General features: G+C 46.6%; 1 protein-coding gene across 1 annotated transcript in view; it reads left to right on the top strand.

Moving 5' to 3' along the window:
- grid1b (glutamate receptor, ionotropic, delta 1b) overlaps positions 1 to 13,727 on the top strand; it is a 447,082-nt gene that overhangs the window by 86,360 nt on the left and 346,995 nt on the right. The window lies entirely within an intron of this gene.

Below are 13,727 nucleotides of genomic sequence, written 5' to 3'. Positions count from 1 at the left end.
CTCAAAGTCGAACATCTCCTACTCACATCTCCATCTCACAATCTGTTATTATGAGGTTCCATCTTACATCCTCTCCATCTCAGAGCCTAAGATCTCCTCAATCCAACAGTCTATTAACATCTCCTCCATCTCACAGTCTAACATCTCCTCCACCTTACATCTCCTCCATCCCACAGTCTAACGTCTTCTCCATCACACAGTCTAACATTTCCTCCAACTTACATCTCCTCCATCCCACAGTCTAACATCTCCATCTACCTCTACCTCAGAGTCTAACATCTCCTTCACCTCACATCTCCTCCACCTCAGAGTCTAACATCTCCTGTATCTCACATCTCCTCTATCCAACAGCTTAACATCTCCTCCATCTCACAGTCTAACATCTCCTCCACCTAACATCTCCTCCATCTCACAGTCTAACATCTCCTCCACCTCACATCTTCATGTCACATTTTCTTCATGTCACATCTCCTCCACCTCAGTGTCTAACATTTTCTCCATCTCACAGTCTAATATCTCCTCCACCTCACATATTCTTCATGTCACATCTCCTCCACCTCACATCTCCTCCATCCCACATTTTCTTCATGTCACATCTCCTTCACCTCAGAGTCTAACATCTCCTCCATCTCACATCTCATCCATCTCAAAGTCTAACATCTCCATCTCAGAGTCTGTTAGTGTGAAGTTCGACCACACCAAACCAGCGCAGCACAGGGTCAGTAATGCTGGAAAGGACCTTCCCTAACCCATTGTTATGAAGTTGGATGCTAATAATTCATGTGCACAGATCACTTGGACACTGAGAACATGTGAGGATGGATTCCAGGTCCCCAGAACCAATGTTCTAGCATGTTCTAGGATGGCCTAGGATTTTCCAGGATGTTCTAGGAGGTTCCAGGGTGTTCTAAAATGTTCTAGGATTTTAGAGGGTTCATAAACTGCTGATTGTTGAAAATCAAAATGTGAATCTAGAAGCCGGGACTAATGAATTATCTCAGGAGCTTCTGGTCGACCCAATCTTGTGAGTTCTGTTCTACATTATTGAAAGTTTGAAGGATCATCAGTGGAGCTTCAGCCCCAGAACATCTGTCTTACATCTGCACTGGATAAAAGAAAACAGAATCTGAAGAACCAGGATTGAGTGGAGAAAACGAGCCGGGAGAAAGCGGTGGAGTGAGAGACGCGCCGGGACGGGATGGTTTCCATCCTTCACGGGGGAAGATGGAGGACCTGCCAGAGTGAATTTCTTCTTCTCTTTTTCTCCATCAGGTTTATCACCTTCAGACGGAGGCGGGTTTAGCCGAGCCGAGCCGAGGCGACTAATAGAATTCAAATCCTTCTGTGCAGAAACGGAGTTGCGGATGCGGAGCCGAGAGCGGAGTGGCGTGGCTAATCGCATTAAAAACGCGATGCTGACCGGTCGATGGTAGACGCGCTGCTGAGGAGGAACTTATCAGCTGTTTATCAGGGTTATTAATCTGGAACCGGGTGAGGGAGGAGACTGGACTGGTTAGCGCCACGCTACTTCTTCTTGGTCAACGCTCTCCTGCTCCGCCTGTCAGAAACAGTCCGGTGGTTATCGACTCGTTGGGGATCGTTTATCCTCAGTCAGAATGTTTTTAGAAGGACGAAACGGATCAGGAATTCCTCAGGGGTTCAGTCTGGGGGCGCTCGTGTTTCTCCATGACAGAGCAGCGTATCCGGCGGATCTCAGCCCGGCTTGTTTACCCGGCTCGCCTTCATTGCATCGGTTCTGCTTTATTGATTTTAATTATTTGGGAATGATTAAGTCACCGGTCCAGCCGGAGGGAAGCGGGGTGAGGAAGCCGCGCAGGCTGGTTCTTCCTCTCAGGATACCGCGGTGATAAATAATGGTTGTACGCTCGTTATAATAGAGTCATGGAGCTGTTCCCCTCCTCCCTTTCATCCCTTGCTTTTATGTTATTAATGCGCCCGTGCCGCCGAGCCTGGCGATTAGCCGGGCTAATACCGAATGATGCTGTGAATCCTCCTACAATGGCTGCCTCACGCCGCGCCGGCAAATCCGCCGAGATCAGAGCTAGTAAACAGCCACGGGTGAAACTCCCGCCGCTAACACCGCACTCACTTATTCCATTTTTAGATTGTGTAAAACACACAGAAAAGACGTTCAGGGTGGTACCATGGCACACAGACCACGGATATGTCCAAGTCTGCACCATTCACGTTGGCGGAATGAATAGAAATATCATCATAATCCAACATCTAGAACATCTAGATCATTACTGGACCTGTTCTCAGTCTGAATCATCAACCATGCTGTCATTTCTGTTACACCCAGTTCTATTAAAACAGTTTGGGGAAGGCTCTTTACTGCTCCAGCATGACTTGGTTTGAGGATCTTTGATTGCCTTCACAGAGCTCTGAGCTCCACTGCCGGGAAGAGTGGAGGCTGTTAGAGTGACAAAGTGTGTTTGTGTGTGTGTAGTATGTGTGCCGCCGAGGACGGTCCTAAGCCCGGCTGCAAAAGGAGGAAGGTGATTGCCCTGGCTAGGTGATCAGAACCAGGAAACTGGGGAAACTAGCCAAGAGACCATTATGGATTCCAAAAAATTATCTTAACCTTGACCAGGCAAAAACAGCAGCCATGGATCGAAAAGCGTGGAGGAATATTGTGAAGGAAGTTCGGAATCCTGCGGCACCCACAGCAGCGTATTGGCTAAGGAGTCGTCCCAAACCAGTCGCCAGCTAGGGACCAAAAAAAAAGAAAAGTAGTATGTGTGTGTAGCGCCTCTGTGTGCAGAGTGTATATCGTGTATGTGTCTGTTTGTGTGTATGTGTATTGTGTGTGTGTGTGTGTTTGTGTGTCCATAGTGTGTGTATAGCGTGCATATGTGTGTAGTGTATGTGAATAGTGTGTGTGTATAGTGTGTGGTGTATATGAATAGTGTGTGTGTATAGTGTGTGGTGTATGTGAATAGTGTGTGTGTGTGTGTGTAGTGTGTGTAGTCTATGTGAATAGTGTTTGTGTATAGTGTGTGTAGTCTATGTGAATAGTGTGTGTGTATAGTGTGTGGTGTATGTGAATAGTGTGTGTGTATAGTGTGTGGTGTATGTGAATAGTGTGTGTGTGTGTATAGTGTGTGTAGTCTATGTGAATAGTGTGTGTGTAGTGTGTATAGTCTATGTGAATAGTGTGTGTGTATAGTGTGTAGTGAATAGTGTGTGTGTGCATGTAGTGTGTATAGTGTGTGTAGTGTATGTGAATAGTATGTGTGTATACTGTGTGTAGTTTATGTGAATAGTGTGTGTGTATAGTGTGTGCAGTGTATGTGAATAGTGTGTGTGTGTAGTGTATGTGAATAAAGTGTGTGTAGTGTGTGTGTATAGTGTATGTGAATAGTGTGTGTGTGTGTAGTCTATGTGAATAGTGTGTGTGTATAGTGTGTAGTGAATAGTGTGTGTGTGTGTGCGCTTTTGTAGTGTGTATAGTGTGTGTAGTGTATGTGAATAGTCTGTGTGTATACTGTGTGTAGTCTATGTGAATAGTGTGTGTGTATAGTGTGTGTAGTGTATGTGAATAGTGTGTGTGTGTGTAGTCTATGTGAATAGTGTGTGTGTAGTGTGTGTAGTGTATGTGAATAGTCTGTGTGTATACTGTGTGTAGTCTATGTGAATAGTGTGTGTATAGTGTGTGTAGTGTATGTGAATAGTGTGTGTGTGTATAGTGTGTGTAGTGTATGTGAATAGTGTGTGTGTAGTGTGTGTAGTATATGTGAATAGTGTGTGTATAGTGTGTGTAGTCTATGTGAATAGTGTGTGTGTATAGTGTGTGTAGTGTATGTGAATAGTGTGTGTGTGTGTGTATAGTGTGTGGTGTATGTGAATAGTGTGTGTGTGTATAGTGTGTGTAGTGTATGTGAATAGTGTGTGTGTAGTGTGTGTAGTCTATGTGAATAGTGTGTGTATAGTGTGTGTAGTCTATGTGAATAGTGTGTGTAGTGTATGTGAATAGTCTGTTCGTATAGTGTGTGTAGTGTATGTGAATAGTATGTATGTGTAGTGTTTGTAGTGTATGAGAATAGTGTGTTTGTGTGTGTAGTGTGTGTGAAGTGTGTCTCTGTGTTTATTGTGTGTATCTGTGTGTATATTGTGTGTGTATAATTTGTGTATAGCGTGTGTGTAGTGCATGTGTCTGTATCTATAGTGTGTGTATAGTATATATATTTGTGTGTATTGTATGTGTCTGTAATTTGTGTGTGTATAGTGAGTGTATGGTGTGTAGAGTTTGTGTGTATAGTGTATAGTTTGTGTGCTGTGTGTGTTTAGTGTATGTATGTAACATGTATAGAGTATGTGTATAGTGTGTGTAGTGTGCATGTGTACTGTGTCTGTATAGTTTGTGTGTATTGTGTGTGTAGGGTTTATGTTTCTAAGGTTTGTATATAGTATATGTACAGTTTGTGTGTGTGTACAGTGAGTGTATATAGTGTGTGTAGTGTGTGTATATAGTGTGTGTACAGTGTTTGTGTAGTGTGTGTATAGTGTGTATACAGTGTTTGGGTATAGTGTGTGTGCATTGTGTATCTATGTGTGGTGTGTGTATAGTGTGTATAGTGGATCTATGTGTATAGTGTGTGTATGTAGTGTGTATGTGTTTAGTGTGTATAGTGGATCTACTGTATGTGTATAGTGTGTGTATAGTGTGTATAGCGGCTCTGTGTGTATAATGTGTGTGAGTGTATAATTTGTGTATAGTGTTTGTGTGTGTAGTTGTGTAAAGTGTATACAGTGTGTGCATGTGTTTTGTGTTTGCATAGTTGTGTTGTGTGTGTAGTGTGTATAGAGTGTGTGTAGTGTGTATACCGTGTGTGTGTAGTGTGTGTGTGTGTGTATAGTGTGTTTACAGTGTGTGTGTATGGTGTGTGTGTAGTGTGTAGACAGTGTGTGTAGTGTGTGTGTGTATAGTGTGTTTACAGTGTGTGTGTAGTGTGTAGACTGTGTGTAGTGTGTGTGTATAGTGTATATATAGTTTGAGTGTATAAGTGTGTGAAGTGTGTGTGTGTATAGTGTGTATACAGCGTGTGTGTGAGGGCACACACAGACATTAGTGCTGCTGGTGTGTAATTAAGGAGCTAAGACAGTTGGCCTTTAGAGACAGTAGCGGCGGGCACTCTGCTCGTGCCCGGCTCATCTGCACCATGCCGCGTTGGCACCTGGGAGTCTGCAGTATGTATTTAATGACTGCACACCACCAGCACAAGGACTGGCAGCGCTAATGACTGCTAAATGAGTGCTTATGTAGTGTGTGTCACGGCTCCAAAACTCAGCCATGCGTCAAACACCCCCCCCCCCCCCCCCCACACACACACCACCCCCTCCCGCTGCGTCCTCCCACTACCTGCTGTACATCGTTCCCAGTATAGAACACACGTACTGGGAGAAAACCAGTCCATGTGCTCATCAGACATACAGAAACACGTGTACAGTCGAATCAATGAACATGCCGAGCAGTACACATCCAACTGTAAGGAACATGTGCGCACTATGGCCTTCTGGGAACTCTTTTACTTTTTTTTTTACTCTTTTTGGTGTTACCTAAAGTGATGGTAACACCACACACACAGTTCTTTGGTGTTACTTAAATTGATGGTAACACCACACACACACACACACAGGTCTTTGGGGTTACATGAATAGGCGGTAACACCACACACACACACACACACACAGTTCTTTGGTGTTACTTAAATTGATGGTAACACCACACACACACACACACACACACACACACAGGTCTTTGGGGTTACATGAATAGGCGGTAACACCACACACACACACACACACACAGTTCTTTGGTGTTACTTAAATTGATGGTAACACCACACACACACACACACACAGTTCTTTGGTGTTACTTAAAGTGATGGTAACACCACACACACACACACACACTGATCTTTGGGGTTACATGAATAGGTGGTACAGATCAGTAGATTAGTCGAACTGTTAGGACCCTGGTAACACCAATGACGTCTGCATTAAACGACGCTATTAATGACAGATAGCAAGTAGAAATACCAAAGCACTTGTACCCAAGGGATGTTGGTTTCTCATAAGATTCTCATAAAACCAAAAGTTTGTGGACACACACACACACACACTTTTTTGTAACAAATATTATCTGTCACGTAACACCATGGACAGCGAATCTTCAGACATGAATAAATGAAACGTTATACGCTGACGTGGTTTATTATTTTGTGTTTTTAATTACACACCAGTCTTTTGATGTTTGGACACGTTTTGTTCCGTTTTTATAAGGACGTTTTGTCTGAATTACTCTGGAGGTTTTTATTACAGCCGCGTTTAAAGCCGGCGCCCCGCAGCGAGCACGAATCCTCCTTTTGTTTATAGAAGAATAAACTGGGATTGTTGCAGACACTCCAGCCAGGATGAGCAATTAAGACCTTGATGATCTTCTCTGATGGTGACGTGAATAATGAGAGGAGAACGTGGTGGTGAAGCAGGTGGACGTTAACGATCCAGACTGCGCTGCTCATAAACTTTTATAAATGTCAGTGGAAGGTTACTGAGTGGAGACTGAGATCCAGCGCTGAAGTGGACGGTGGTGAAGCACAGCTTCATCTTCATGTTTATTTTACCACCACTTTACCTGCCTGACACACACAGGACAGGACGCCAATCTATCGCGGGGTCTCTCCGTAGTTACTACTATCCTCAGGCGCCTGACTGGCCGATAGCACTGCCAAAGATTCGAACCCTGGATCCCAGCTGTGGTGGGCTGTCACACTTCACCCGAGGTCACTTGTTCATAAAGCTGAGAGAGGAACGGCTGATACCATCCACCAACCTATCCCCCCAACCCACCCATCCACTTACCTATCCCCTTAACCCACCCATCCACCAACCTATACCCCCAACCCACCCATCCACCTACCTATCCCCTTAACCCACCCATCCACCTACCTATCCCCCCAACCCACCCATCCACCAACCTAAGCCCCCAACCCACTCATCCACCTACCTATCCCCCCAACCCACCCATCCACCTACCTATCCCCTCAACCCACCCATCCACCTACCTATCCCCCCAACCCACCCATCCACTTACCTATCCCCCACATAAAGCTGAAAGAGGAACGGCTGATACCATCCACCAACCTATCCCCCCAACCCACCCATCCACCAACCTATCCCCCCAACCAAACCCACCCATCCACCTACCTACCTATCCCCCCAACCCACCCATCCACTTACCTATCCCCCACATAAAGCTGAGAGAGGAACGGCTGATACCATCCACCAACCTATCCCCCCAACCCACCCATCCACCTACCTATCCCTCCAACCCACCCATCCACCAACCTATCCCCCCAACCCACCCATCCACCTACCTATCCCCCCAACCCAACCATCCACCTACCTATCCCCCACATAAAGCTGAGAGAGGAACGGCTGGTACCAGGCGAGGACTGGCACTGTCAGTGATGCACCATCATGCTAATAAAGGTTACCCCTCACATACAGGGTTTAGATCACAGTCTACCGTCCAGATACAGAAACATTCCAGGATTCACCTACCCAACCCAATCCCCAACCCACCTACCTACCTCCCTATCAACCCACCCCACCCACTCATCCACCCTACCCCCCCAACCCACCCATCCACCTATCTATCCCCCCCAACCCACCCATCCACCTACCTATCCCCCCAACCCACCCATCCACCTACCTATCCCCAACCCACCCTTCCACCTACTTATCCCCCCAACCCACCCATCCACCTACTTATCCCCCCAACCCACCCATCCGCCTACCTATCCCCCAGACCACCCATCCATTTACCTATGCCTCCCAGCCCACCCATCCAGCTACCTACCACCCCAACCCACCCATCCACATACATATTACCCTCCACCCCATCCACCTACCTATCCCCCAAGCCACCCATCCACCTACCTATCCCCCAACCATCCACCTACCTACCTACCTACCCACCCAACCCACCCATCCACCTACCTACCTAAGACCCCATCCACCTACCTACCTACCCACCCAACCCACCCATCCACCTACCTACCCACCCACCCACCCAACCCACCCATCCACCTACCTACCTACCCACCCACCCCACCCATCCACCTACCTACCTACCTACCTACCTACCTACCTACCTACCTACCTACCTACCTACCTACCTACCTACCCACCCACCCAACCCACCCATCCACCTACCTACCTACCCACCCAACCCACCCATCCACCTACTTACCTACCCAACCCAACCCACCCACCCATCCACCTACCTACCTACCCAACCCACCCATCCACCTACCTACCCACCCACCCAACCCACCCATCCACCTACCTACCTACCCACCCACCCAAACCACCCATCCACCTACCTACCTACCCACCCACCCAACCCACCCATCCACCTACCTACCTACCCACCCACCCAACCCACCCATCCACCTACCTACCTACCCACCCAACCCACCCATCCACCTACCTACCTACCTACCCACCCAACCCACCCATCCACCTACCTACCTACCCACCCACCCAACCCACCCATCCACCTACCTACCTAGCCACCCAACCCACCCATCCACCTACCTACCTACCTACCTACCTACCTACCTACCTACCTACCTACCTACCTACCTACCTACCTACCTACCTACCCACCCAACTCACCCATCCACCTACCTACCTACCCACCCACCCAACCCACCCATCCACCTACCTACCTACCCACCCACCCACCCAACCCACCCATCCACCTACCTACCTACCCACCCAACCCACCCATCCACCTACCTACCTACCCACCCAACCCACCCATCCACCTACCTACCTACCCACCCACCCAACCCACCCATCCACCTACCTACCTACCTACCTACCTACCTACCTACCCACCCATCCACCTACCTACTGTTAGAAATTCAGCAAAATTCAGGAGCCAGGAGACCGCCAGTCTTCAGGAGTAGAGTCGTTTATTAACACATACAGATAGATGTATGGGCACAGCTGGAAGACTGACAAAAAATCTAACAAGGCATAATCTGGGAAGACTTTATATACACTAGAAATGAGGGGAGGAATTACAAGAAGAAAGAGGAGGAGGTCAAGGGGGAAGGAAATGACAATGCAGAGGGGGGCTACAAAAGGTGACCAAAGGTTGGGGTAGTGTGATAAAGGGGTGTTGGTTTTACAGTGGGTAATACAGGATCAGAGGGGGGTACTGGAGGGGTGTTGGTTTAATAAGGGGTAATACAAGGGAAGGGTGATCAGGATACAGGATAACAAAAGATGTGAGGAGAAACGGTTAGGTGTGTAGGAGACAGGGAGTGGGGGTGATACACGATGGGGGATCAAACAGGAGGGGTCGCTAAACATACAAAATGTAAGAAAAGGGGGATGATTTCTCTTACTACCTACCCACCCAACCCACCCATCCACCTACCTACCTACCCAACCCACCCATCCACCTACCTAACCCACCCATCCACCTACCTACCTACCCACCCAACTCACCCATCCACCTACCTACCTATCCACATAACCAACGCATCCACTTACTTACCTACCTAACCAACCCACCCATCCACCTACCTATTTACCCACCCAACCCACTTACCTACCTACCCACACATCCACCTACCTACCTACCCAACTGACCCATCCACCGAACCAACCAATCCACCAAACTACCTACCCACCCATCCATCCACCTGACAACCCACCCATCCATCTTCCTACCCACCCAACTCACCCATCCACCTACCTAGCCACCCAACCCCCTGATCCACCCTTCTGTCTATCTGTGTCTGTCTGTCTGTCTTTCTATTATATTATTATTATTATTATATTTCATCTTATGCTCTTTTTTTGGTAAGCCTGTGCCCACTGTAACCTCAGATTCAGTTTTTTTGGCTGACAAAAGTGGAACCTGCTTTGGCCCATCAGCCTTGAGGTCGTATGTGTTGTCAGCTCTGATGCATTTCTGCTTGTTCTTTAAGTTGCCATAGACTGGCCATTCTTCTCTGCTTACTGAATTGCTGCTCACTGGATGTTTTTTGCACCATTTTTAATTTGTTGTGGTCCAAATCCCAGCATATCAGCAGCGGTTATAAATCCAAACAAAAACCCTCAGTGTCACTCAGATCAGATTTTTTCTTCATTCTGTTGTTTGATGTGAAGATGAGCTGAAGCTCCTGATCCGAGTCGGTGTGATTTTATAAATTCTCCTGCTGCTTCGTGATTGATTATTATTAAATGATGACATGAATGAGGGGGGAACAGGCGATCCTCCTCCGGTTCCTAAAAAATCTCACCGCTAACGACTCCTCTCTCAGAAAACGCTCTAGAGATGGCGAGGGCACCGCTTATCCATCTTGATTGGCGCAGGACGTGACCACGCTCTAGTGCCGCTGTCCTCTGATTCATTTCATTTCCTCCGAAGCTCCTGGTCATTTCGTGAGTGCCAGACGAAGCCCGCTTCATCATCATCGTGATTGATCTGCACTAATGGCTCTGATAATCAATTCCTCCCTTTTTAATCTGGAATCCAATCAACTTAGATCAAGTTATGTGAGGCCAATTTAGAGCCACTGATGTTCCTAGATGGATAACGCGGTGCCTTGGGCAGCGGGGCATTTCAATCTGGACACACAGCGGGCACAGAAACAACACAGACCAGGATTTTCTGGCCTGAATGAGAGACTGTGTGGGGCCCCAAACAATGAGAGGCCCTAGATCTGATCACTGGACCCCCTGAGGAGCATAGACTACAGCTCAGTCTGTCCTATTTTTTGAAATATAAACATAATAATAATTCTAAATTAAATTAATTATTACAATCAATTTTTATTTATTTATTTTCTCTAACCTCTATGTCCTGGTCAGGGTCTCTGTGGGTCTGGTGGCACCTGAAATCACCCTGGAAAGAGCAGCACATAATCACACTTGTTCGCTCATTTATCTGCTGACTCACTGAGTCACAAAGTCACTGATTTACTGATTCACTCACTCACTCACTCACTCACTCACTCACCACTGATTCACTCACTGATTCACTCACTGATTTACTTACTGATTCACTCATTCACTCACTCACTGATTCACTTACTGATTCACTCACTCACTGATTCACTTATTGATTCACTCACTCACTCGCTCACTCATTCACTCGCTGATTCACTCACTCTGATTCACTCACTGACTCACTCAATCACTGATTCACTCACTGATTCACTTACTGATTCACTTACTGATTCACTCACTCACCTACTGATTCACTCACTCACTGACTCACTCACTGATTCACTTACTGATTCACTCCCTCACTCCCTTACTCACTGACTGGTTCAATGACTCACTCACTCACTGATTCACACACTGATTTACTCACTGTTTCAATCACTGATTCACTCTCTGAATTACTTACTAATTCACTCACTCACTGATTCACTCACTCACCCACTCACTGACTGATTCACTGACTCACTCACTCACTGATTCACACACTGATTCACTTACTGATTCACTCACTTACTGATTCACTCACTCACTGATTCACTCACTGATTCACTTACTGATTCACTCACTCACTCACTGACTGATTCACTGACTCACTCACACACTGATTTACTCACTGATTCAATCACTGATTCACTCACCGATTCACTTACTAATTCACTCACTCACTGATTCACTTATTGATTCACTGACTGATTCTCTCACTCACTCACTGATTCACTCACTGATTCACTTACGGATTCACTCACTCACTGATTCATTCACTCACTCACTCTTTGTCCTGGTCAGGGTCTGGGTGGGAGCCATGTCTGAAACTCTGGGAACAATTTGGGGCACCAGCTCATGACAGGACAGTCACTCATTCAGCATCATGAGGAACGAACCTGGGCCGCTGAAGCTGCGTGGCTCAAAACTACCTGCTTTTTATTAACATTACTTATTCTTTTTTTTTGTCAGTTCTTTGTCCTGGTCAGGGTCTGAGTGGGAGCCATGTCTGAAACTCTGAGCACAGATCAGGGCACCAACTTATGGCAGGACGGTTCGAACTCACTCATTCACTATCGTTCATATCTAAATGCAGAATCAAACAATCCACTTACTGACGGCTTTGGCAGGTGATCAGAGACTAGAACTGAACCCTGAAGCTGTGCAGCACCTACTCTTCCACCTCATTAAGCTTTGACATTCTTTCCCACTCTGTTTAGAGGAATTAAAATTCTTTTCATGCAGCCCTGAATTATGTTCCTCTTTTTTCCCATCTTGTACTGACGTTGGTCCTGTGCCTGCTCCGGTGCCCAGGGAAGCTCCATCTTACCCAGAATGCCATTCTTCATCCTCTCCCCAGTGGCCTGAGCTCCAGCCCCGGTTCTGCTCAGGGATCCCTCGCCCACTCCATCATGGCACTGGTGGCTGTGCAAATGTTTAGGCAGATTGCCGGGAAGAAGTTTTCTCCCAGAACAAAGGAACCCTCTATTAATCAGTGCTGGCACCGCCGCCAGGAACCGACGAGGGTTCGGGGAGCGATGCCTATGAATAAATACCCATCTGGACCGCTGTCATTTTTAAGAAGGATCTCATTGTGTTAGGCTAAGTGCCACCCAAACACCTGGCTTTTAGATCATTACAGTGTAATCTGAAGACCTGGGCGGGGTGGGCATCATCGGGGTGGTTATACAGTCAGGGTCAGAAGTTTACATACACTCATACGGGACGGGTTTTTCATGCCAGTCTTGGGATTTTAATCATTTCTACAACTGGTATTTTTCTGTGGCTGAAGGAACTGGGACACAAACATCTTCAGTCAACATAAATAAAAACATTAATGAGTTTATTGTGTTTTTATTGTTCAATGTGCTGTGCAAACTGGCAGCTTTGGCACTGAAACCAGTGGCTTTGGCACTACAATTAGTATCTTGGGCACTAAAACTAGTAGCTTTGTCACTGTAACTAGTAGTTATGGCACTACAAATAGTTGCTTTGGCACTGAAACTGGTGGCTTTGGCACTGTAACTGGTGGCTTTGGCATTGAAACTGGTGGCATTGGCATGAAAACTGAAGGCTTTGGCATGGTCTGGGTTTCAGCTGATGTGGGATGTTAGCGCTCTTTTGTTTAAGAGGGAACTCACACTGTCACTTTAACTGGTGGCTTGGGGACTGTAAATGGTGGCTTTGGTACTGAAACCAGTGGCTTTGGTGCAAAAAATTGTGGCTTTGGCACTATAACTAGTAGCTTTGGCACTGAAACTAGTGGCTTTGGCACTATAACTAGTAGCTTTGGTACTGTAAGAAAAGGATTTGGCACTGTGACTAGTAGCTTTGGCACTGAAACTGGGGGCTTTGGCACTAAAAATGGCATATTTGGTACTGGAACTGGTGGCTTTTGCACTTTAAGAAAAGGCTTTGGCACTAAAACTGGTAGATGTGGCACTGTAACTTGTGGTTTTGGCACCAAAACTAATGGCTTTGGCACTGTTACTAGTAGCTTTGTCACTAAAACTAGTACTTTTGGCACTGAAACTGGAAGCTTTGGCACTGTAACTTGTGGCTTTGGCACTGAGACTGGTGGCTTTGGCACGAAACTGGTGGCTTTGGCACCATAACTAGTAGCTTTGACACTACAACTAGTAGCTTGGGCACTGTAACTAGTAGCTTTGACACCGAAACTAGTAGCTTTG

Source organism: Trichomycterus rosablanca, chromosome 10 (genome assembly GCF_030014385.1).
Source record: "Trichomycterus rosablanca isolate fTriRos1 chromosome 10, fTriRos1.hap1, whole genome shotgun sequence".
NCBI lineage: Eukaryota > Metazoa > Chordata > Actinopteri > Siluriformes > Trichomycteridae > Trichomycterus > Trichomycterus rosablanca.
The sequence above is the reverse complement of the archived record's forward strand: the minus strand, read 5'-3'. Positions and strand labels throughout refer to the sequence as shown.